Source organism: Micropterus salmoides, unplaced genomic scaffold (genome assembly GCF_014851395.1).
Source record: "Micropterus salmoides isolate LMB-PRFRI ecotype aquatic unplaced genomic scaffold, ASM1485139v1 Ms_hic_scaffold_18, whole genome shotgun sequence".
Taxonomy (NCBI): domain Eukaryota; kingdom Metazoa; phylum Chordata; class Actinopteri; order Centrarchiformes; family Centrarchidae; genus Micropterus; species Micropterus salmoides.
This window is the reverse complement of record NW_024040928.1, coordinates 26,078,403-26,105,249: the sequence shown is the minus strand read 5'-3', so window position 1 is coordinate 26,105,249 and position 26,847 is coordinate 26,078,403. Positions and strand designations below refer to the sequence as shown.

Sequence of the window (26,847 nt, the reverse complement as noted above, 5' to 3'; positions counted from 1 at the left end):
AAGGAAATCAAAGATGTGTTGAGAGATGGACTAACACGTTTGTGGTTTAATCTTTTCATGGAACAATGGCCAGTAAGAAAAACATATAATATTGTCAGCATTCAGCTTTAAGGCTGAAGACAACCTGTACAAGAAAATGTGTTTGGCGTGGACTAACTCACTACTACTACCAACTAACTGATAAGACAGGGGCCATTTCCTGCATCGGCTTATTTTATTCAAAGTCTGGCACAGTTGGGCTGATGTACATGCCCCAGAGTTGGCCTACCTTCAAAGGGCGACTTACTCCCTGCCTTTCTGTTTAAACCAAGGAGTCCATAAACTTTGGTTGCCAAACATGGCCCAAAGCTGGCAAAAGTCCTCTTAAATATTCTGATAATCAGCCTCAAATCAATCCACAATTTAACCAACTGTTGCAGCAATAAATGGGCCAGATTAGACAAATCTTTGGTGCCACTGGTGCCAGAACAAAGCCAAGTCAATAATCAGAATATGCCATATTTAGTTTATTGTTGTTCCTGTTTTTTTTAACCTATTCATTAGCCAAAGACACATTTGCTTTATGGTTAGTGAACAATAATGTTTTTATGAATCTAAATCCAAATCTGAGGAGGTTCAGTCTAAAACAATACATTCATTAAATATTTTTAAATGGCAGATTTGAAGATATGTTCACATCAAGCTACATTAGCTAGCAGCTTTAATCCAGTCCTCATCCATTATGTTTGAACCTTAGTGATCTGTTTGTTTTTCTGTCTCACTGTGTGTCGTCCAGCCCAGGCTTGCCCCACAAAGCTAAAATTATGCGGGGCTGTCCCCACTGACGCTCCAGCTATGTGTCCTTTTCACAGACGCTACTTTGGTCCCAGAGTCATCAGGAATATCCAGTTTAGTGTTACACAAGCAAAACTATGCCAGCACAAGCGCACACACACATACACGCAGAACTGTCAATCAGAGCTGACTGAGACAAACTAACCCACCAGCCTAAATCTGCTGGTGATTTTTACAGTTTTACCAAATACATGCTGAAAAGAATGGTACTCCAAATGACTGTGGGTATCTGTAGAGAACCTTAACCAAAATGGCTGTTTAGCAGAGTTGATCTGGCATTAAAAAAAAAATGATCAGAAGCATCGTTTTGAATCACAAGCCTCTCCAGGAAAGGATACGATTTTGGAACGATTACTCAAAGTGCCATTTAATTTCTGTCTCATTTGAGTAAAACCTTTTTTCAACATACCCTGGTATTACATTCAGCGCCAATTGATGCTTTTAGGAGCAAATGGTAAGAGGGAAAGCTGCTTTCATCCATTTTAAAGATGATTTTGGGTGTCATTTTCATGTATTCATCCAGAGTGCTGAGCTCTTTCGTATACCTGTCAAAGGGATGAGTTGAGTGGAAATGTAGGAAAGTAAAAAGAACTGAAATCTATCAGGACCACTACAGCTTGGAAGGACGGAGCTGTTTAATTATACCAATGTAATGACATTTTAATTTCTATTAACGGAATACTCCCCAAGCTTGGATCTGTCCAAAGTAAAATAAATTCACCTGCCAATACATCTAAAGCTGAATAATTAATAAAATTTACTAATCTGGCAACCCACGCTGTAGCCAGAGACGCAGCAAAGGAGTAGTGGGCAGATGAAACCTTCTTTACTCTAATTGCCTCCCGTCTTCCACTCCATACTAAATACACAGAACGAGAGAGGTATTCATCTTCTCGTTTTAACTCTCAGAGAGAAAGCAAATACTGCAAGTGTATTAATCCAAATGCAGAACTATTTCATTAAGGTAACCAGGATTGAACTTGCACAGGTAGTGTACGTTTAAAGTGTGCCAACTGAGGGTCAGAAATAAACAAATAAAGCCAGATTAATTCTTCCTGTTTGCATTTCGGAAGATATCACTGTACCTCATTCTGTAAATCAGCACAAGCAAAAACCTAATAAAAACAACATCAGTTATCTTGATCCTGTCTGACTCGGTCTGAAGCGCTGAGAATTTTGTTGGTTTTTGTAAAGAAACTTTACAGATGATCTCACACAGCAATAGAAAGTCACATTAGGAACAAATGCATTTTCTTTTATTAGATATTATGGTGGAGAAAAGCGCAGAAATAAACGTAGAGTCTATGTTTATTGTTTCAAATAGAGACATTTAATCGTCATAACACTAGCTCAGATAAAATCTAAAATGGGAACATAATGATGGCACTTTCCAATAAGTGGGTATTTGAATTTTTTTGTTTTGTTCAAAACTATGCTTCAAAAAATCTAATTGGACGCGCTGAACAGCATTTTGTTAAGGCACTCTTGCTCTCTCTTCCCCTGAGCTGACAGGAAGAGAAGCTGCCAGGCTGGCTCTGTATGTGCTTGTGTCAGTCAGTCAGCCAGCGGTTCGTTAACTAATTAGTGAGCTCGTTTATCTCATTAGACTCTGATTGATCTGCCAACTGATGGACTGGCAACTGAGCGGCCTGTGTGTGTCTGGTGTACGTCAGATGGAGCGGGCTAATCGATATTAACAACACAGGGAAGAGTTTAACTGTTACGCAACCTTATTATCTGGCACCGACTGCACAAGGGAGGAGGGGCAGGGGATTCCAGTGTTACACCAATGTCACCAGAAGGGCAGCCGTCCTGTTAGCAGCAGGAAATTAGCTCAGATAGCACGGATAAGCACGGTAAGATGGTATCTGATGGTCAGGATAGTACATGGCTGGATTCACACAACTTTCAACTGTGTGACAACCTGCTACACACACTGTGTCACACACACACTCACACACACTGTCACACCCAGTAACAAGATAGTGGGATTTAGAAATACAGTACAATAAGTTCTCAATTATTGTAATTGGTCATTTTTTACGTCCATGACATTTTTTATGTTGATAATACTTGTATCATTTAATATCAAAATATCAATATCAAAAATAATTTCAGTCCAACATTCATATTACTTTTCAAGGCTGATCAGTTAGCCAATCTCAAAACCTTGAATTGATTAATCATTTATTACCAAATATTCGCAAGTTCCAGGTGCATCTCTGATGTACGTTGTTACAGTTAAATCTGTTGGTCTTTGCTATATCCTCCAGGTCTAATTGTTTAATTTAAATATCACTCCCATCCCTCAGACACACAAGTTTCCCTTGTGATTTACATACAGGTTACATAATGTATGGAGATTCTACTAAAGCGACTTGAGTTGCCATCCTGATTTTCTTTGTTCAGAGGTTAGATGTTTTGTAGAGCTCAATTTTGGTTTGCTTTTTTCCATTTAAGCTGCTTCTGTTTGGCAGAATCCGACCTCGCTTACTTCCCCCCTCGGGAAATTAAAGAAGGAAAAAACAAACAAATAAAGGAGTGCTAGTCAAAAGATGAGGAGTCACCCTCGGCTTCCAGACAAAAACAACACAGGTTGTTTACCACCAGAACTGGGATTCGGGATCCAGGCACCTGGAAAACTTGAAACATACATGTCAGGAAATCTTTATTAAGGCAGCGTGGGAACACTAATATTTCAGCCTTTATTTCTCCGAGGGGGAATTCCACACATTCCCACCTGGGAGCTGCCCAGTATAACCGCAGCTCTGCACTGCTGGGAGCTATCAGCTCTACTGGGAAAGGTTGGGAGCTGAACCAGCGACCTCAGAGTGCCAAGCCTGCTTCTACAAGCTGTAAACTGCCACTGTGGCCCTTTACAGAACAGAAAATAGAGCCAAATAAAGTAGCTAAGTTTAGCTTAGAAAAAATGTCTCTTGCCTCATTAGTGACTACTGTTTACAACACTTTCTGTGTTACGCAGTTTCTCAACCCTGTATACCAACCATGGATGCTTTATGTAGAAACCAAGAGAGTTTCAAGACTCAGAAACTAACAAGACTGAGAATATTTGCTTGATTAAAAAAGTGGCCAAACTTGGTTAAACTTAATTGCGTCTACTGGATCAATAAATATTAATGATAGCAAGTATACAACAGACATTCTCACAAACCACAAGCTTTTTAAAAGGTAAATACAGAAATTGCAACAATTCAATCCCACTTTCTAAGTGGTATGTACTCTTCATGTGTACTCGATCCTAGATCTGAAATCTCCCACATGACTTGAAGGCAGCATAAAGCAAGAGGGTCCTTGTAATGTTGATCAAAACAAAACACGAAAATAGGCGAAAAAGGGGCATTCAACCAATTTTACATATGAACTTCAGTTTACTCTTCACAGAGAGTTCAGCCTGTAAAGAAAAGTTGCATAATGGCTCTGGAAGGAAGTCATCAGGGTTATTTCTTCTTTTGAGAGAAACGACATGGGACTGAAGCACCCGACAAAATAAGTTGCATTATGGCAGTTTAGGGGCTTGACCTATATTTGAGACTAAAACTCAGAATATTTCAGGCTCCGCTGATTTGATTTTGACAGTTATTTTCTTAATCTATCTAAATTGCTGCAGCACCCATTTAAAGAGGTTCATCTGAACAGGGTTTGGAGTGTATTGTAACAGTGTCTTACTGTAATGTAATGCACCATTATACATTAGACTAACATACAGACTGTATGCCATCAGAGACAATAGATTATTTAAAATAATATAATGGTATTCCAAACAATTCCTTAAAACAGTTGTAGCTCTGCAAGTCAATGTCTGTAGCCCTTCTTACTACATGTGCTCCGTTATGATATCCTGTAACCTGAGTGTACAGACACCAGGCACTGGGGACACTTTTGATGAAATGTTCTGATGAGGTGAATGCAGGTAAAAGCCATAACCTTCATTGATTCCTGTTATTACATTTATATCGATCGCAGAGGAGAAAATGGAGATAAAAGAGAAGCAGATGAGTTTCAAGTTCAAAGTTTCAATCTTTGAGATACGGTAGTTGCAACACATTCTCACTTCCGACTCGCCATATATTGAGACTTGGTCATCATGACCCTTTCGTGTCACTTTTAAGGCTCCGCGATCAAGTTGGCAATGCTTAGCAACAACAAATGTGCAACGTCCGGTAAAGATAGCAGCAATAAATATGCAACGTCCGGTGAGGTTTTCGAAATAAAACGCTAGCGTTTCGAAACATCACCATTTTGAAACGGCGCGTTATTAAAGTCCTGAAAAGCTGCAGTTTGGTTAGGTTTAGGCACAAAAAGTACATGGTTGGGTTTAGGTAACAAAACTACTTGGTTAATGTTAGGAAAGGATCATGGTTTGGGTTTAAATAACTACGTACGTCAGTTACCACATAAGTAACGTCACTTCCATGACTAACGCAATTTACGTAACTCGCCTAACTTAAATAAAAAATGTTAATGTTGAGTTTTTGTATCTAACTGGACACGAACCACAGTCTCCTGATTCAAAGTCTGGTCTTCCAACCACCTCCTTACTCTGCCTTTTCTGTTAAATTACATATACTTACTTTTCCCCTCAAAAACTGACACTACGGGGCGTCCCCCAATGCCTTGAAATATGACGCTATAGGGATCCCCATTGCGTTACAAACTGACGCCGATGGGTCTTGACCATGCGTCCATATGTGACCAGGGAGTGAGAAGGGGTTGGTAGTTGATATTTCAAAATAAATAAGACTGCAACATCAGGAGGATGTTTCAGTATTTTGCAATTTCAGAATTCACACACACACACACACACACATTTCCTAGTTCTGACTGCTCGTTGACCTTTAGCTTTCCCTGTGACGCAACAGCTCAGGGAGGGCAAGGGGAGGCCAAACTGTAAAAATCTGGCTTTCCTCCTCTACAAACACAAACACACACATACACACAACTCACAGCTTCCTGCATTGCCACTGCACCATTCAGCATCAAATATGCATCAAATTATATAAGAGAGGCTCTTATGTAACGGTCTCTATCCCCTTCCATACCCCAGTGTGTGTGTGTGTGAGTGTTTTCATGCTGTGGTCTATGGCTAATGAAGCCATCTTTGCAGGGGGAAAACACAGAAACAGAGGGAGAGAAATAGGAGGAGGAGAGAAGGGCTAAATATAACTCCTCTGGCCCTGAGCAGCTTCTGATAAACAGGAGGAGAGGAGAGGAGAGGAGAGGAGAGGAGAGGAGAGGAGAGGAAAAAGGAGCATTGCTTCCTTGGAAGCCAAATACAACAACATGTCATTGACGTTAGAGATTTGTGTTAACAGACACAACAGTGTACTTCTATTTTTATCATTTGTATATCCAGGGAAAGTTCACATTCACCTAGTCATACACATTTACCTAGCAGCTTTCAACTGTTCCCAGTCCTGGTCCAGGGATTCAAACCAGCAACCTCTAAATATTTATCCTGCATGTCCTTCTTCAATGATGAGTCCATTCCACATTGTTTTTTTCCACTTTCCTCCTTCCCACAAGTAAAGCTTGGGACTAACCTGACAACTTTAGCTGAAAGACTGGACAAACCACACATGAAGATTGTTTCCACCAACTTGCACAGATTCTTTAGTCTTTGACAGACGGGAAAGAACATAAACTTCATGACAGAGTAAATACACTTGACAACATACTGGACCACTGCAGTTCTGGGGGTAGACAACCCCGCAAATCCCAGGAGAACATCAACTGTTGCATGTTCTTGCACCAAAAACAAACCTGGACGGCAACCAGCGGCTTGCACTGTTTATATACAGTGACATTTATGCTGAAAAGGCCATAAAAAGGTAGAAAAAAGTTTGGGTGAAATCCTGGATGGAGCGGCAAGGGCAACATGCACTCTATAACCTCCAAAAGGAGTGAATGAACTTTGTAATAATACAAAGCTAACATTAAGTTTATTTATTTACTTGTCTCAATCAGGCGATACACAAGTGACCTCATGGACTGGATTCACTTCACTGGATCTGAAGACTTCAGATTGGAATCTTTCCAATACGACAGGCTAAATGATTTTATCAGCCGATCAACACGAACAGACTCAGATTGAAACATTTTCTATCATCAAATCTGTCTGAAATGGTTGCATTGTCATATTTCTAAATTAACATCATCAAACCCACAGTATAGTACCAACGTAGGTGACATGACTCTTTCCCTGCAGGTCGTGTGACAAAAGGGAGAGTTGCTCCCACTACTTAACATACTATATTCACAACATTTGCATTGGATCCTGGTCTACTTGTTCCAGTAGGTGAAGCGTTTGATGAGTTTCTTCTTCCATTATGGATTCCTGCCTGTGTGATTGCTAAGTGCAAAATCTTGAGAAGGAAGCCTTGGCTCTTCAATCCTGAGCTCCAGTGTCGCTGCTGAAAACATCTGGACATGATGTCACATCCTCTGTGCTTGAGAGTAATCCACACCGCCAGCATTTAGTGAAGGTTTTCCGGAGCATTTTAGTTGTCCGTTACTCGTCATGGAACTGTTTCCCTTTGATTTCTACAAATCCATCAATCTCCGACACTACTCGAGCCCCTCTGTTTAACACTTCAATTCAAATACAAATCACGCAGATATCCACATCCTATATGTTTATATAAAGCATAAAGAGGAAGAGAACTAAAATAAACTCATGAATAGATAAAATAATGCAACCTTTTCTTGTGCATGCTTTATTGGCAGACCGTTTTGATAGTTTTGTGCTGCTGCTAAAGCTAATCCAGAACAGCTACTGAAAGGACACTGCGATGGGACTAACTTGTTATTATAAGTGTGTAGTTTAAGTTGTATGTTTCTTTTAATTTTGTGATACTCTGCCCTTGTCCCAGATTTGCAAGACACAAAAGCAAATGTGTAATAACCTTTGATATGTGTGTTTTTGTTGCTGTTGATGTTAAATATATGTTTTAAAATCTAGTAGCATTTGTTCCCAAAGCAAACCTCACAGGTGGAAAGGCTTCCTCTGTTCTTGCTGGAATCCTTCAGCTCAGATCAGATCATCAGGCCCAGGCAGCCTTCACTTCAATACACAAACATGCAGCCTAAAAAAACAGCACCCCATGGACAGAAACATAACATATATAGCATAGCAATCTGCTACCACATAGCAGCCTCTCAGCCTGGTGCTGGAATCCACAGCTCTGACATTTCTGCCCACCGCAAACCGAACGGGAAACCTTTAACAGCCTGAGGTTGGACTGAGAGAGAGATGGAGATAAATTACAGTGTTTAGTTTGGTTAAGAGAGTGAAAACCAACTGGGAGTGTGAGTGGGTTCATGTACAGCATGAACGCCTCTGTATGTCTGTGCAGACTGTATCTGCATGTGTGTAAGTGCATCTTTTTGTATGCATGTCTGTATTTGTTGTGCATGTATGTTTAAATGTGCTGTGCGTGCTTCATTTTCATTTGTTTATGTGCTTGTGAGTGTGTTTATGTGCAGCACTTTTCTCTAGATGTCTGTTTTTATAAGAATAAAAAGTATATACAGTGTCTTCAACTCTGTCTGCAACCTACTAGTGTCCATTCTGTGCCTAAATCAGTCCCAGCAAAACAAAAACACAAAGCTGTCAAAAGCTGTTGATTTCTGACTTTCAAAACACATAAAAGTTGTTAAACAATAAAAGTTGGCACTGTAATAAAGAAAAAAGTTTATTCTTTCATATGATATAGAAATGCTCAAAACTTAAAACATTTTGGAAGAAAATAATCATCCCACTGGATCCCAAATTATGCATGTTGAACTGTAAGGATGATAAAACTGGCCATAATAAAAAAAAAAGATTAAAGATTAAGTGTTGTATGCACCTTCTCCTGTAACATTGTATCAAATTAATACTTTATAACAAGATCACTCTCTCATGAATAAATAATTATTAAAGCAAAACATTGATTTTTTTTTGGGGGGGGGGGGCTATATCAGGAGGCAGACAACTATCCAACTTTACAAATGCATGTATGTAATTGGGCAAGTCAAAGATATTATTTGGTGGGAGGTTAAAACAGAAAGTGTTATGAAAACAAAAAATAGATATTAAGAAGGCCTATAGGAACGGTGGAGATGCTGAGCTGGGACAACTCCACAAGGGTGACTGGGACTGTGTAACAATTTAAAATGTTGCCATCCAGGTTTTACTTATCACCACTGTGCTATAAGTGGACTTTGAGTCACATGGGTGATATAAAGACCAGTCCTGTGGCATCATGTGACCTGTTGACCAAGACATGGGAAAACTGAGCACACTCATGGGGGACAAAGAGAAACGTCCTCATCTCAACAGGCTCACTAAGTGAATTTCAGATTATAAATACTATATAAACAATTAGTCGATTCATCAGTTAGATGAATGAACAATTTTGATAATGGGTTTATCATTCAAATAATTATTAAAGGAAAAAATGAAAAATGTTGTCTGGTTCCAGCTTCTCAAATGTGAGGATTTCCTGCTTTACTTTTAAATTATTGTATTACGCAATAACTCTGAGTGTGTGTGTGTGTGTATAAATAAATAAAATATAGGATGACTGATTTGGAGTGATCCTGGAGAAGCAATGTTATAGCATACCTCTCATATAAAACCTGCAGGTTTACCTCAGGCCTTCATCTTACCGGCGCAATGAGCTGGAGCGTGGGTCAGGGCTGTTTACAAAAGCTTTCTCCGCTGCGCTGCGCTTGAACTCATCCTCCTGAGTCCCATCTCAACATCAAGTTTTATGTACACAAGCGTCAAACTAGGAGGAAAATAATGATCCAAAGTGCCAACTTAAATATGTCAACAACTTTTAAGGTCCTAAATGCAGTTAATGTGCCTTTCAACCTGACACTATATTACCAACTATGGTATATTTCTGTCTGCAAAAATGTGGGTATTCTGAGCTGAAATGCCTTAAGATGCTGCATAACTCTTACACGATCCCATAATGTGCTTTACTTTCATGCCAACAATCATGATTTTGGAAGGAACATCTCCATATTTACATTTTTTTTTTAAACGAGACTTATCTGAATATATTTGCATAGATATTTCTGGCCCTCAGCTGAACGTCATTTTTACTGTAATATCCCATGGGAATTAGATAGACGGAGGACAGAGCAAAATGTACTGATGACAGTGAGACAGTTGAACAAGAGATCACACACATACACACACACACTGGCGGCTGACAGCTGTTTCTGATCCTCCTATGTAGTTTAAGTTAACAGAGAGGTCTAATATCAAGGAGTTGTCAGCCAAATCCTTTCACTGACACATTAGTGTGTGTGTGTGTGTGTGTGTGTTACAGCATGGAAACACACATCAGCTACAGATACTTTCAAAACAAACAGTGAATATATCTAACTTTCTTTTAATTTCGTTTCATGCCTAGTCAGTTAAAAGACTGAAACTGAAGAGAGAGAGAGAGAGAGAGAGAGAGAGAGAGAGAGAGAGAGAGAGAGAGAGAGAGAGAGAGAGAGAGATCGCACCGCTGACAGCTGAGTGAAAAAGGAGGATCTGTTTTGAATTTTTTTGGTTTCTTTTGGCAGATCGGGATGAAAGAGGAGACGAGGTGAGGAGTGGAAAGAGGAGAGGGAAGAAGATGAAAGGATGAGAGAGGAAAACAGGAGGAGAGAAAGGGGAAAAGGACAAGAGATGGCATTAAAAGAGAAAAGAAAAGAGGAGATTAAAGAAGGGAGGGGAATTAAAGAGAGGAGAGAACAGGAGAAGGGAAGGAAAGGATGTAGGAGAAAGAAAAGGGGAGAAGGGAGAGGAAATGAGAAAGAAGGGCAGGACATGAGTAGAAAGAAAAGAGAGGAGTAGTTAAGGAGAGAGAGAGAGGGCGAGAAGAAAGGCAGGCAGAGGGTGGAAAGAGGAAAGAGGGAGGAGAAAGGGGGGAGTAAAAGGGAGGAAGAGAGACAAAGGGAAAGGGGAGGACAAAGTAGAAGGATGGATGAAAGGAGAAGAGGTAGATGAAAAGAGGAGGAGATAAAGAAGGACAAGGAAGAAGAAAGGAGAGAACTAAAGGTGAGAGAAAGGAAAGTAGAAAAGAAGATTTAAGGGAGGAAGAGAGATAAAAAAGGAAAGGAGACGAAAAAGAGACAAGAGGAAATCTTTAAGGAGTAACGGGAGGAGTTCAAATTAGGAGGATGGGAAAGTGAAAGAAGAAAGGGAATAGAGACCTCGATAAGGAAAACAGAGAAGAACTAAGGAGAGGAGAGGAATGGAGGAAACCTTAGGAGAAGATGGAGGGGAGGACAAATAAGGAGGCTGGATGGGAGGAGAAAAGGAAAAAGAGGAGAGAGGAAAAAGAGGAGGAGATGACAAAGAAGAACAACCAAAGAAAGGTGTGAGGGAGAGAAATGGGGGGAGAAAGAAGTGAAAACAAGCAGTAAGAAAAGAGGAGAAGAAACAGGAAACAAGAGGCAAAAGGAGGAGAGAAGGGGGAGGAGAAAGGAGAGGAGCACATCAGAGAGGAGACAAACTGGGTAGAGACGAGTCGAGACAGGACGCGAACAGAGGAGAGGAGATGAGAGGAGAGATAGGAGGAGAGGAGAGGAGAGGAGAGGGGGATGGTTGAAGTCAGAGACTGATAGGCAGAGCTTTGAAGAGGTGGAGAAGGAGGGAGGAGAGAGGGGGATCAGAGTGAGTGACGGATGAAACAGGAGGCGAAGGGACAGAGTGGGTGAAAGACGACGGATGGAGGGATGCAGAGGCAGAGAAAAAAGATAAACATTCAGAGTTATCGTTAAAGAAGAAGGGGAGAAAGTGCGGGATGCTTTGGATCACTGAGAAGCAGAATTCCACGCAATTTTAAATTTCTGAATTACATTTAGGTTTACATGTGACAACTTTAAGTTCTTATCAGTAAAAATCACAAGTCACATGTGTCACAGCAAGGAAAAGCTTTTTTTTTCAAATGTAACATTTAACATTGAAGTTAAAATATATGTTTGAAATGAAAACAGCTCCATTTTGACAGGGAACTATTTGTAAAAGAGGATGAATTTCAAAAGCGGACAGCCGAAAGCAGAATCAAGGAGTTTGCGGGAAAGTGGAGAGCTCTGTGCTGCATTGGCCGTAACTGACTGTGACAGTTTTGCACGAAAAAAAATCTGACAAATGTTCAGTTAAACCTTAGACGAAAGGAAAAGAAGGTTACACACAGGCCAACTATAACCATCTAACCAGTGTAGCGCACAATAAGGAGCAGTGTGTGCAAAGCAGGAAAGAGAGCAATTATTAGCCTGTCATATTTTATAAACTGATTCCTTGGATTTACAACAGTTGCAATGGATGTGTCGAAATATATCAAAATATCCATAAACTTCTCAAACCAGTTGTGCCTTTCCTATAATCCACTTCTCAACTGTCTGTTCCAAACAGTCGTCCCTTTGCCAAAAAAATACTAATTCTGGCAGAAGTTTGGCAGTTTGACACAAAAGTTGAGTATTTTGCAATAAACCATGTTTAGTCACAGGCTACACTAGTTTGGAGTTGAGATTTTTCCTGTTTTTATGTTTAGATGTAAAGAAAGAAAACCTGGTTATTCAGCTACCTGTATCCATGACCACACCATCATCCAGGTTTCTGTTTATGTCTTTTAATCCTCAATATTCAGCCACTCTCGTCCTTTCAACGAGTTACCTAAGCATCTGAGGATGGACCAAGTTTTGGTTGCTGTATTCATTGCTGTTTTCTTCTTCAATAGATCACCGGTAATTTCTTTTCATCGTGTAGCCTAAGTCATTCTTGCATCTTTCATCTTGAGATCTTTTGATTTTTTTTAACCTTTTATTATTTTGACCATTTATTTGCTGTGACAACAGGACGCCATTAGAATCTGTTGTAAGTGAATCCAAACTGACAACAACTGCTAGTCTTCAGTGTTTGGTGGAGTAGTCCTGAAATGGCTTCCAGTGAATACCATGCATCTCTAAAATGCCAGAGAGAAACAGATTTGATTTTAGCCCGGCCATGACGGATGTGAAAGTTTATCCAGTGCGGGTTTCCAAAGGGTTTTACAGAGGAGCGTGTTGAAACTTTTCAACTAAATGCCAAGCAAGATTATTTTTCTTCTCTTGGTCCATATTCAAAGTGGGAGCTGCCCAATAAAGCCACAGTTCTCTGGTGTTGGTCAATGTTTTGCTAAAAGGTACTTCTCTGAGAGCCGTGAGGGAGGGGCGGGCCTCACACAGGTGTTATCTCCACACTTAAACACTTGTGACTGCAGAAAAGACAGACTTAAAAAAATTCAACAGGGATGTGCTTGCAGGTCGTGCCAGATTTAATTCCCCTCTTTGAAGCGCTAATTCTTAGCCTGCTAGGCTGCTCTCAGCACTAACTGTCGTTAGCATGTGCTAATCCCCCATCGTATGACGGACAGGAGGCGCAAGGTGCTAGCCAGCTGCGCTAGCTTTTAAGTCTTAATACCCGAGTATGAGTGAGCTAGCGTGGAGCTAATCAGTCTTAATGCCATGCATGTAGAGTTAGCTTCAGAGATGGCTAGCTACTATAGCAGTGGCTAATCCTAGTGGCTACAGGAACAAGCCCAATCCGTTTCCCCAAATATGTCAATTTTAGAAACTGCAGCATGAGATTAGCATTAGAGGAACAGAATAAAAATAAAGCAGAGAGGAAAGAAAATATGTTGGAAAAAAAGAGGTAGCTCTACGCATTTTCTGTAGCGCTAAGCTCTTGTTCCTACTGAGGCTGAATGCACTTACTGTAATTCTCTTTGAACAAAATCCAAATGAATGTATTTCATGGAAAAGAGTCTTAAAGCCTGAGCAAAGAGAGGAAGTTGGGGTGGGGGGGCGAGGAACACAATATGATTAACATCATAACTTCACATTTAGAGCATTTCCCTAATGTTGCTGGGTTAAAAGTACCAAAGTGAGACACACCACGGGCTCTTTAGTGTGTTGACTTCCTCTGCAAGGACAGGAAATGATGTCACACTGGTGTGGGAACAGAAATATCTTGGAAGCTTATCTTTAAGTGCATGTGTGCGTCTGTACAAGTGCTTCAAACTGAAGCATCTGCTGCTCTCTTTCTCTCTCTTATAGTCTAGAAAATCACAGCCTTCAGTTGGACGCCTCCTCCTCCTCCCATCCTCCTCTTCCACTTCCTCCGGCTCCTCCTCCTTCCGTCCATCACATGGTACAAGCCTAAGCGCCAGGGCACTGACATGGGCCACAATCTCTCTCTCTATCCCTCCTGCTGTCAATCTCTCTCTCTCTCTCTCTGTGTTTCGGGCAGGAAGCCACCAAGTGGCACAGCAGAGGCAAGCCACCTGTTCCACCCTGGCAGTGGAGATTATGGAGGGATGAAGGGAGTGATGAAAAGATGACGGCAGGGGGAAATGACACAAGAGGGGAGGGAGGTGAAGAGGAAGGGCGCGATGATGGAGCGAGGGGGAAAGAAGGAGGAGGGATACAGGAAAGAGGAGAAAGAGTAAATTAAGGGAGGGATGGGAGAGTGGAAAGGAAAGAAAGATGGAGGGAGGTACAGAGAACAAAAGAAAGGGTGACAAGCCAGCAGGTCAAGATAGAATAATGGGAAGGAAAGGAAAGGAAAGGAAAGATGACAAAAAGTTAGAAATGAAGACAGAGCGTAGGGTGCTGAAAGGTGAGGAAAAAAGACAAGGAAGATATGGAGAAGGAAAAGATGTAAAGAGGAATGAGGTAAAAATGGAGTGGTGATGGGAAAAGAAAGAAAAGAATGAGAGGAGAGGAGAGAGAGTATAATGGGGAGAAAAAGAAACAAAAACAGATGAAATGGAAAAGGAAAGAAAAGATGGAAACGGTCCATAGGAAACAGAGATCGAGGCAGAAGATAGGAGGAGGTACAGAAAGGAAGGAATGGAGGGATATAGGAGGATGAATGAAAGACAATGGAGGGAAAACTGACAGATGGAATGAGGGATGAGGCAAGAAAAGAAACCATGGAGGGAGAACGGTAAAGAGGAAAGGGAGAGGAAAGAGTGGGGCATAGGTGTAATGTCGCCACCACATTTTGAAATGGCTCATTTTATCCCCATCACTTTTTTAAAGCATTTGTAAAAATGCTTTAAAAAAAATATATAGCTTGCACCAAGAAATGTTAATTAACAAATTAAAAATGCTTTGAGAAAGGTTTATTTGCACAGTAAAAAAAAACATGCAATGCAATTATAGTAGAAACAAATGTGCATTATCTGAAAAAAGTAACTTAGGCTAAATAAGTATGCTAATTTATTTCAGCATTTCATATTTCTTAAAAATAGTGTCATAAATCTTCCTGTTTTGTTCTCATGCACCGTTACGTCTCGTGACCCAAGTGTATCATCACGCCCCATAACTGAGCCGTTATGTCCCCACCACTTTTCAACACAAAGTGAAGGGGAGAGGAAAGAGTGAGGCGTAAGGAGGAGATGGCGCCCTCCTCCTTCATTCATCACCCCATCGCTCCTCCCACAAACAACCGTCTTTCACTAAATGGTTCTTCAGCTGATGGGCCTCCACTTTGTCCTGCAGTCACAAGTGATTCTTAATTTTAAAGAAAACACCGTGAAGGGGTTTTCACTGCGAAAACACTCCAAAAAGTCAAATTTATGAATGAAAACTAAATCTTCAATTCACACTTGGTCTGCAGGCACTGTTAGTTGACACGTAATTTAAAACGTTGAAACGTGTTTTCAAAATGAGTCTTACTCTCCAGCAAGACTGTTACACTATAAAGTAAAGTTTAGCTTCAGCCTTGATGAGTCAGTTCATTCATTTGGATTCACTCACACTGAAAGGTGAGAAGCACTGCTGCACTGAGCCTGATCAACGCTGTTTACTACTGCTAAAGTTGTGCTTGTTCCTTGTTTTTAATGTTTTACTAATGTTTATTATTGTTTGTGTTTACTGCCGTTTTACTAATGTTCATACCTGTTAATGATGAGGTTAAAAAAATTATCATTCACTGCTATTTATTGGTGATTGTTATTACTGTTTACAAGGCCAGGGCTCTGGGGACGGGGCATCCACCTCCATCGGGTCAAAAACAAAATGTTTCCACAAGTACCTGCAAAACTAATGACATTCCCATCAGCCTCAGCTGTGCACAGCAAAGATGGCTAAACATGATCAGTCATTGGTAGCATGCTGACATTAGCATTCTAACTACAGCCTCTGAGCCGCTAGCGTGGCTGTCGACACTTTGTGTCATTTAATGTATTTAGAAACGATGGCTGCAAGAAAAGTGGGTAATACATTTGTAGTGGAAACAACTGTTTTATTGGGCTGAAGTTAGGTTTAGAGTAAACTCACAAATATAAGCAAATATACAGTATAAAGCACACACACTGAGGAGAGGACACAATGGTGTCCAAACGCACATGAATACTAAGTACAGCCTAGTTCACTGGGATGCACAAGCACACAGATGCACGTCACCAACACCACAGATTGATTTACATTAAACATGCAAATATAAATACAGAACTGCACACACTGAACCACTTATGCACAGTATAGTCTCTCTCACACTCACACAAATAGAGCATGTACAGGAAGTGTGCAGGCTGCAGAAGCAACAAAGCTGTCATTTGCATGAGGAACGATGCGGAAGCGAAACCAAAGCTCCTTATGGTACCGCACTGTAGGCACACCACTACACTCTTTCTCTCTCGCACACACACACAAACACACACACACCACTACTTTACATGTGATTTGAATGCACAAACAAAGAGGCCAGTGGACTTCTGGTTACCTGGAGGAAATGGGAACCAAACTAACTGCTGTTGTCTCGGCAACAGTCATATACCATAATGCTATTCAAATTCTGCTGCTCTGTTATCTCACTTGTGGGGGGTGGCGGTGGGTGAGGGGGCGGGGCTGGCGGCGGCGGTGGTGGTGGTGGTGGGGGGGGTGATGCTCACCCAAAGGCCATTCATTTGGACACAGCTGTTAGTCAGTACACATGATCATCAGTCCTGTGTGTGTGCATGCGTGCATGTGTGTGTGTGAAACTCTCCATGCGATGCTATCAAGGACGCAGCTTGCATCCGTCGTACCAGCCGCAATCGCCATGGCAACAGAACATACACTTCACCTTTTTTTTTTTCCTACTTTTTCTTTATCAGAACATATATCGTGTGGGCGTGGAGATGAATGTGTGTGTGTGTGTGTGTGTTCCTTCCTGGTCTGTTTCAGCCAATCAGCGAACAGAGACTGAAGCTTTCTGTCCACTACAGGTTTTTTCATTTTCAGTGTACTCATCAATGTACCCACTCTGTGGTTACCATGGTCGCCCACATCGCCATTCAGTCCTCCATCTCTGTCTCTCTTTTTTGTTATTCCCCTTCATTGAGTGGTTTTACAGCTATTTTTCTGTGACGTGGTTCATTTAGTCAGTTTTTGCATTTTGTTGCTGCTCAGTTGTTTGGACATTTCTCACTCTCTTTCTCTGTCTTCTTACAATGACAACAAGCCTTTCTGCTTTATTTGTCTGTCTCTTTGGTCTAATTAGACTTTGTTAGCTGCCCTTTTTAAAAATCACATATACTTTTTGAGGCCTTAATGAAAGAGGTGGTAGCAATGGGCCCCACTGCTGTGTTTGCACTGCTGGTAATAAAAAAGAAGAAGCTACACACTCTCACTCCCAACTCGTCACGTATGGATGTTTGGTCAAGACTTCTTTGCTTCACTTTTTAACGTTCACCTTTTAGCCCTTGACGTTTTGCCATTTTGAAACGGCACGTTGTGAAACATGCAATTAGGTTAGGTTTAGGCAACAAGTACTAGGTTAGGTTCTGGAAAAGATCATGGTTTGAGTTAAAATAACTACATTATGTCAGTTAACTTCTGTAAGATAAGTAACGTTACTTGCGTAACTTATGTAACCTACACAACTTACGTAACCTACGTATCTTAAATAATAACATTTAATGTTGACTTTTTGTTTCACACAGGAATCGAACACTGGTCTCCTGCCTGAAAGTTGCGTTTCTGGCCCTCAGTCAACCCTAACCACCTCCTTACTTGGGCTTTTCTGTTAAATATCATAAACCTGCCTTTACCGTCCAAAACTGACACTAAAGGGCTACCCCCACTGCACTGAACAACGACGCTATGCGGATCCCCGGTGCGTTACAAACTGACGCCAACGGTTCTTGACCATGTGTCAAGTGGGAGTGAGATCGGGCTGGAAGAAGAAGATGAAGTGGAGGCACAACCACAGATGTATACGGTGCATCAGCCTTGTTGCCAATTTGTTTTATTGGTCAACTACGATAAAAACTCCCCTGCGTATCAACAAGCTTTTCCACCATTGACTATGATTCTGAAAGAGACATCTGTAAAACTATCATTAGGAAACCTTGAACTCCAAAAAGGCCAATAATTACTCTTTGGATTATGTTTTTTTTCAATATTCTTTTAGATCGACAAGGTATGAATAGGGTTAACGTCGATTGGACAGATGGGTTACTATAATACGACTTTAACACGGGAGATCGCTGTTTCCCTTTGTGGAGGGCAAACAACGTAATTTTTTGGGTTAATTTGAAGGACTTTTGGCATGGAGACATTTTCTCTCTCTCTCTGTCTCTAAACAGCTTTTTTGGAGCAGCCATTGACATGTGTCACGTCTATGCCCTTATAACACACACAGTATGTGCGTTCTACAGCATTTGCACAGTCTGCAAGCACTGACGCACATCCTGTGCGTGTTTTCTGTTGTATGTGTGTGTGTGAGAGAGTGTGTGTGTGTGTGTTTTACAGAGATGACACTATACAAAGTTTGAAACCCCGCACATTTGTGCTTTGAGGTGCAGATAGTGATCTTTACTTTACATGATCTATTTCTGTGCACTGTCTGACTCAACCACACACATTTATAGAAGAGGGAAAAATGTGAGAGCGAAGGAGATAGAGAGAGAGAAAGACAGAGGGTGTTTGGATGACATAGTTCATCTCATCCTTGATACAAAGTCGTCTGTTACACAGGAAGAGGAAGTAACACCACTGACACACACTCACACACACACACACACAACACGCGGTTTCTTCTACTATCCAGCCTGTTTGCAGCCGTCACACTTTTAAAAGCAGAGAAAGCAAAAGGCCAGACTTCCCTCTTCAGCATCTAACGCCACTGCTCTTTCTTGCATCTACCCTTCTTTTTCAGCCTAATCTTTACCACAGCAGCCCTTACACAAGTCTTTCTTCATGTATAATCCTGAATCTGGTTTAGGGCTGCTTATAGTCGCTGCTGTAACAGTCCCTTTCTATTAATCTATCCTACATCAGCGCTACAGTCTGCCACTTCTCCTTTTCAGATTCAGTATGCAAACTTCCTCAGCTACATGATCCTGAATGATCCTTGTTGGGGGATTGTAATGCTTTCATATAGCTGGTTTCAAGATGAGGCCTGATGCTTGTAGTTTTAATGATATACATAGAAAATGAAGCTCATTCTGTTGTTGACTTCACTGTTTGGTCTCTGTGGATGTGTAACATGAGCTAAATGTTTGAACTTAATCAACGAATGACTAATTGAGGAGTTTAATCTACTTTAGCAGGCATGATAGTTCACCAGTGTCAACATTTAACAGGTCTTTTTCTTTTTCTAACAGAATGAAAAGGGTCATGTTTTGAATATAACGTCATATATGTTAGCTCCACATGATATGTGAATGTTTTCTCATAATAACCAGAAAACCGACATGCCATGGTGAGATGGCAGAATTATTTTTTGACTATGACACAGCAAAACATGAGAAATGACACATGTGCTGTATGGCATTTCTGTAATTTGAGCTCCAACAGAAAGGCCTACTGTATAGAGAGCCTAAGTCCATCCCCTTCTGGTGGACCACCATGGGACCTTATTTCGGAAAAATATTGTACGGTAGTCAATGGCAAGGGACAACAAAGATTTTGATCCAGTTTGAATTGTGCCCTGAATTGTACATATGATGTTTGTCAATTTAATTCAAGATAAATTTTAAAGTCACTGTTGAGGTACAAGACTGTGACAATACATAATTACAAAGACCAGAAACCCAAAAGACGCGTATGTGTCGTCATAACTGTTTCTGTCAATGACTGAAGCTAACGTTACTGAAGCCAACGTCAAAAAACTTACATGAGAGGATGATGTGATAAAAGGACCAGGAGTCATTGAATTAAACACATCCGGTGAGATATATTTCTAAGTTATCTAGCTAGTAGCAAGAAAGCAATGAACGTTAGCTAGAATTACCGTGCTAACATGTTGATGACGAGAGATGTAGCTTATTGAACGTGTTTCACACAAAACGACATGTAGCTTTACTGTTTTACAACATTCTTGACTTGCAAAATTAGATTTTAATTTGACCAACATCATATTTGTAATTCAGGGCTCAATTCTAAGAGGATAAAAAGATAAGGGGCGGCAGTGGCTCAGGAGGTAGAGCGGGTTGTCCGTTAATTGGAAGGGCGGCGGTTCAATCCCCAGCTCCTCCAGGCTGCATGTGGAAGTATTCTTGGGCAAGATACCGTCGTTGTTTAAGCAGCTGGCAGAAGTGTGTACAGTACATTGTCAAATTATTCCATAGAAACAGTTAAATGCATCCCATTCTCTCCTTATTATATTTCTGTTTTACTACAGCTGGCATTGCAGCACATGTTGTTATCTTCAGCATTAAACTGTAAAACACAAATCTGTCTCTAAACAAGCAGCCGTTCCCTAATGACTCCTGTTGTGAGTGCAGAATTAGATAACTCTTCTTTTTGGGGTGGCGCTAAAATGTGCAAAGGATACGGTAGCACAGAAACTTTACATGATGGCAGGCAGCGGGACCATCAGAGTGAGCTTTTTCATTTACACTCCCAGTCGAGGTCACACCTCTCGTAACGAAGTTGGCCGGTTTCCCCGGCAACCGACCAGGAGAAAACAGCGAGAGTAATTCTGGTTAAATGAATACAGCTCAACTCTCTCCTTGTCTTACCGTCTGTTTCTCTGTGTGAGCCTCTCCCTCTCTTGTGACAAAAGGATCAGACATTTTAAATCATATCAGTGGTTATTATTATACAAAGAAGGTGTTTTTCCACCATTTTCTCATCGTTACTTAGACACTCAGATATAAATGACAACTCAACGCACCTACTCCCTCCTCATCAGTTTAGATTCATCTTACTTTCACATTACCCACATATCATTTTATAAGAGCAACATTTCACAGTAACTTTACTTTTACTACAGAATTTTCCTACCTGTTCTAAAACATTTATTCAATCAGTAATTTCAATTTTTTGACCAATTTGTTTTTCTTTACCTCTCACAAGTGTCACCTAAACTAAACACCTGCTATCTACCGTATCCATCCTCACGTTAGACAAGTTAAACTCACTTCATCTTAACAGATATTTACTTACAACACCACACCTAATGTCACCCCATTTTACATATATTCATTTCATGTCAACTGCCAACTCTGGCTACCAGAGTTACAACTGCTTGTTGAGTATGACTGCAAGCTATAACCACCACACACAAACACACACACACACACACGCACACACGCACAGGTATTAGTTTTGTTTATCCTACCTGGTGTTTGTCCTCTGGTCCAGTCCTGGTCACAGCCCCTTTGGGGACAGAAGGGGAGAAAGCATGATAAAGACACATAAGACATTTATGTAAATCGACCTGTTGTAAACACACTCTGTGTACTGTGAACCATGAACCATGATGAGACCATAAGTCCTGGCATATCCCATCTTGGTTCAAAATGTGTCTTTTTATCGATGTCCATGCAGATTTCATATTGCTGTAGTGCAAAACAATGCATTGATATTCTATGAACCACCTTGAGAATACAGGACAGTGTTGGGGAGTTTCCCATCAAAACCCAAGGCTACTATATGGCCAAACATATGTGGACGCACCTGCCTCAATGCATCTGTGTACATTGGATGTGTTTTTGTTTTTTCACATTGATAAACTTAAAAGAAAACTTAAAGGAATAGTTTGACATTATGAGAAACACACTTGGGTTATAATTAGATGAGAAGATCTCATATCTGTCCGTTAAATACACTGTAAAGACACAGCAAGCTGTGGCTTAGCTTAGCTTAGCTTAGCTTAGCACAAAGACTTGATGCAGGAGGAAACAGCAAGGCTTGGCTCTGTCTGAAGCTAACAAAAGCCAACTAACAGCACCTCTGGGCGACCCGGTGGCCCGGTGGATGGCACTGTGGCGTCACAGCATTGGGTTTCCTCTGGGTGCTCCGGTTTCCCCCAACATCAAAAACATGTTAGGGTCTTCAGTTAGTACCACTGACCAGTGGCTTCCCACCGCTCTCTTTAGGGATGGGTTAAATGCAGAGAATGAATTTCGCTACATGCATGTGTATGTGACAAATAAAGTACCTTTACCTCTAACGCTTACTAATTAACACTGTATATTGTGTTGGTTTGAGCTGTATACAAAATCAAAGTGTAAAAATTACAATTTGACGTTTTATGGGGAGTTATGTGCTGGGCTATTTCTCGACCAGTAACTGCCTGTAGTCTTTGCAGGTTGCCTGGCAACTGCTCCAAACCAAAACTATTTCCGTACTGCATACAATGATTTTTTTTAGACAATAGTGTGTTTCCAACTGTTTGTGTTGGCCTCTTTCCTGTTTCAACATAACAATCCCCCCGTGCACAAAGCCAGCTCCAGAAAGAAATTACTTTCCTAGTTTGGTGTGGAAGAACTTGACTGGCCTGTACAGAGTCCTGACCTCAACCCCATCCAGCAACTTTGGTATGAACTCGAACACCAACGGAGCCTGACCTGATCACCTAACATCAGTGTTGGACCTCACTAATGCTGTGGTTAAATGGGAGCAAGTCCCTGCATGGTAAGAAGGTAAATGCTCATGGGTGCAATGTTCGAGTGTCCAAATACTTTTGGCCATGTAGTGGAATACTAACAGCATGGATTGTGAAGATATTCTTAATCGTTTTAGAGGTCAAAAGGTCATGAGATTCTCTCAGCATATAAATATCAATGTATTATTTAAATTTATGCCAGAAAATAAAGAACACAAGTGTTGTTTTCGTAGATTTTAAAACAACACAAGTGACATGCTGATCCTGTGGTTTTTAATCTAAAATTTCTAAAAAGTCTCTGTTGTTTTCTTAGCGGATTCTGAGTGTCTGACACTGACATTTCAAACCCTTCGATGAATCCAGCAATAAACAAATAAAAACAGATGCTATTCTGTCTTAGAGCTTCAGATCACACGTGTCATCCGTTTGTCATCTTGATTTTTAGTTTTCTTTTGTCACTTTTGTCTTTTTTTTTTTTAAAGCCCGTTGGGGCTTCTGTTCTGTTCCACCTGCTGAGATTGGATTTCTTTTCATCCCATGATATTTTTTTGAAGTGTTCTTATCTTTTGTATGGATATGCAAATAACTCTACCTAAACCTACAGCAGTAACTGCCTCTGCTACCGCTAACTGCACTGCGGCAGATAAGACTGGGCAGCAGAGCCTGGGAACGGAGTGCCAACAAGAGTCAGAGGTTTCAACATAGTGACGTATAGTTAAGATTTGTCACTTTTTAAAATTATTTCAAATAAAAATACTCTTTTTAAAACATCAACAAGATCAGTTTAAAGGGACAGTAACTGAGATCAGCTCAGAAAATGGTTCTACAAATACAAAAAAAAAAGGGTTTCTGAAGTGCAAATGGTAATCTTTCAGATTTAAACTGCTTTTAAAGATTAAAAATGATGTACCAATTTATTTTCATTTAAAAAAATGTCTCAGATACACTGTGCCGCTCATTTGAATTTGCCATTTTGGGTCCCTCTACTTTCCCTATGCCTCAGCTCGGGGTGCACCGCTGGGTTTTACATCTACGTAGCTCGCGTGAGTTACAAGCAAGCAAGGAAGTGAGAGTTTCCCTCTGAGAGAAAGTGAGAGTTTCACACTTAGTTCAAAACTAAACAGCCAATTTTTCTTCGTAACGTATTCTAGTTGTGGTTTCAATTCTGTGGGTGCAAACACTTATTTTCTCCCCTATGACTATTAAAGGTCTTTTGCAAAATAGCGGCTCTAGATTCGAAGTGATAGTTTCTGGTGTTTTAGGTAGTGAAAGATTCTTTTAATCATATTACAACAGAGCTGCTGGATATATGATGTCATGTCACCCACATTTGTGCAGTTACAGCTATTAACAAACAGTCGATAAAACGCACAAAAATGAAACTGATAAGACAGCAATAAAATTCCAATGTCCTGATAATTCCAATGCATTTCCCTAATAAAGCATTTTATCAAGTGAGGATTCAAAATAAGGTCAGCTATCAGAGACCAACCCTTATTAGCGTGCGTGGTTAAGCCCACTGTATTTGCTGTGTTGATTTACTGCTGATGCAAACCACAAAGATTTTATGTAAATCAACCGTACTTTCACCCCATTCATACAGCAATGGCAGAGAGTAAGGCGCCAACTGCTCATCAGAAACAGAAACCCATCATTCACACACACACACACACACACCCCGACGGTGCTGCCATCTGGAGCTGGGGATCAAACCGCCGATCTTGTGATTAGTGGGCGACCCGCTCTACCTCCTGAGCCACACAGCTGCCCATATAAAGCCTTCTACTGAGCCACTGGGAGAGTTATATTCTGGAGCAGGTGCAGGAAGAGCATTTAGTCACTGCAGTGAGCAAGACTGCTTTGTTAGCAGTAGCCTAGTATTGTTCACTAATCGTTGATCTATAATGCAGGAAGGAATAACACAAGAAGAAACAGCCACAGTGAGCTGATTACATGAAGAGCTGTAGGCGACAAGCTCTCACTGCTCTTACACCTTCAACACAATATCAAGGAAAACAACACCTTTTGCAGTGTTATTCAGAATGCTATAGAAGCATTCAAGCATGCCTTTAGCACTCGAAGCTGCCCATGGCTTGGCTCGGCACAAGTATCTCCACCAATATGGAAGAACGCTATATGTAATGTGGAGTACTCCTCTGCATATGTTGACTGTAGGAGTTACACTGCATATGATTTGTAATCCATTCACCAGCAGTGTATGTGAATGGGAAAACTGAATGTTGGTTGTGTCAGTTGGGATTTTCTGATTACAAAACACTGATTTAGCTCTACTGTCTGATGCATAAATGCATGAAGAGAGACTAATTACAAGCTGTTGAGAAAGTAGGCCAGTTTGGGTACAGGTCACACTCTCTTTCTCTCTCTCTCTCTCTCTCCATCATCTCCCTGTCCATTTAAAGAGCCACACAGCCCACCTGAATGTGCATCCAGGGCCTCCTTTTGAGTAAAGAGAGGTTGGGTTTCAATATCAGCCTCTTTTCCTGTCTCACACACACACAAACAGAGTTTCTAGCAAACGTCTCACAGGTGGGAAACGATCCTATTTCCCGTCACGTTAAAAAGCTACCGTGCAATTGGCTGGCGTGGAGCAACAGACATGCCAGTCAGCAGCAAGGTGATCGCTGATTGGCTGATGGACAAAAACATGCCCTCATCAAGCTGCTGTAGGGGGTAAGAGAGGGAGTTTCCTTTTGTACAGCTGAGGACAACAAGCTGAGATCACACACACACACACACACACCCACACCCTACTGAGTACTTCAAATGAAAAGTGTGTCAGCAGCTGACAGAATAGACACACTCTGTTGGTGCAGCTTAGAAACCTCTCATCCCATCTCCTCTTCCTGCTCTCTGTCGCTCCTCGTCCTCTTGTTTTCCTCCTTTTCCTTCTGCTCCTCCTCCATCATCCTCTCTTTTGCTCTTTTCTTGTTTCCCCTCCTGTTCTCGTTTTCTTTGCTCTCATCTCCTCTTCTCCTCTAGTTTCCTGTCCTCGTCTCTCTCCTCCTCCTCTCTTGTTTACTCTCCTCTGGTTTCCTTTCATCTCCTCTCATCTCCAGATGTTTCCTTTCCTAATCTCTCCTCTCTTCTTGTTTCCACTCTTCTTGTTTCCTTTCATCTCCACTTGATTCCTCTCAACTTCTCTTGTTTCCTCTCCTTTTCTTTCTTCTCCTCACTTCTTGTCTCCTCTCCTCTTGTTTCCTTTCCTCACGCAGTTTTTTTCATCTCCTCTCTTCTCCAGATGTTTCCTTTCCTCTTGTTTCCTCTCATCTCCTTTTGTCTCCTATTGCTTCTTCTCCTACTTTCCTCTTGTTTCCTTTCGTCACCTCTTTTCTTCTTGTCGTTGTTTCCTTTCCTCTCATCTCCTCTCCTCCCTTTTCATCCTCTTTTCCGTCTTTCCTCTCATGCTGTTCTCTAGCTCATTCTTTCTACTCTGCTTTTCTCATCTCTCCTCTTTCTCTCCTATCACCTCCCCTGTGCTTCCATTATCCTTCATCCTCTAATTCCCTCATCCCTTATCACATCTGCCTCCCCCTTTTCTTCCTTCTTCTTTGATTGGTTATTCTCAATTGCTGCCTTCTCTTCTCCACGTTTCCCCTCTTTGCCCTCCCTCCTCCCCTCCAGGTGTATATACTGTATATTCAACCAGGTATAAAACGAAACCACAGAGGAACAATTTATCAGGAGAAGCCAGTCAACCACCTCATTAGCTTTGTGTGTGAGTGTGTATCTTAATAATTTAGCCATCGCTGTCAGGACCTCGGCCACCGGAGCGCTCTCAGGTTCCTCTTCAGCTCTCAGGTGATCACACACATACATACACATGTGATACTGTGCATTCAAAATCTGCAAAAGCTGGTTCAGTGTGATGCTTACAATCCTCTTTAAAGGCTTTGAATTCATTGCTCTCTGGAGGAAGCCCTTTCACTTCATACTGGAGAATCAGTAAGCACAGTTTTGCAGGTGCAATGTGTTGCAATGCAGCTGTTTTTTTGTTGTTAGTAATAATCCACTCTGAGGTCTCTGATGTTACAATACCAGACTGGATGAGTCAAAGAATACCACAATACAAAGCAGAGCAACGTTTTTTTTGTCAAATCCGTTACTGAAGTCACCAAATC

At 41.1% G+C, this 26,847-nt stretch overlaps 1 protein-coding gene across 1 annotated transcript in view; it reads right to left on the bottom strand.

Annotated features, from left to right (window-relative positions):
* The window catches only part of hivep2a (HIVEP zinc finger 2a), a 106,643-nt gene that overhangs the window by 74,713 nt on the left and 5,083 nt on the right, over positions 1-26,847 (bottom strand). Inside the window, 1 exon segment of the mRNA XM_038726518.1 lies at positions 21,440-21,477. The gene's annotated coding sequence lies outside the window, so the exon portion shown is untranslated.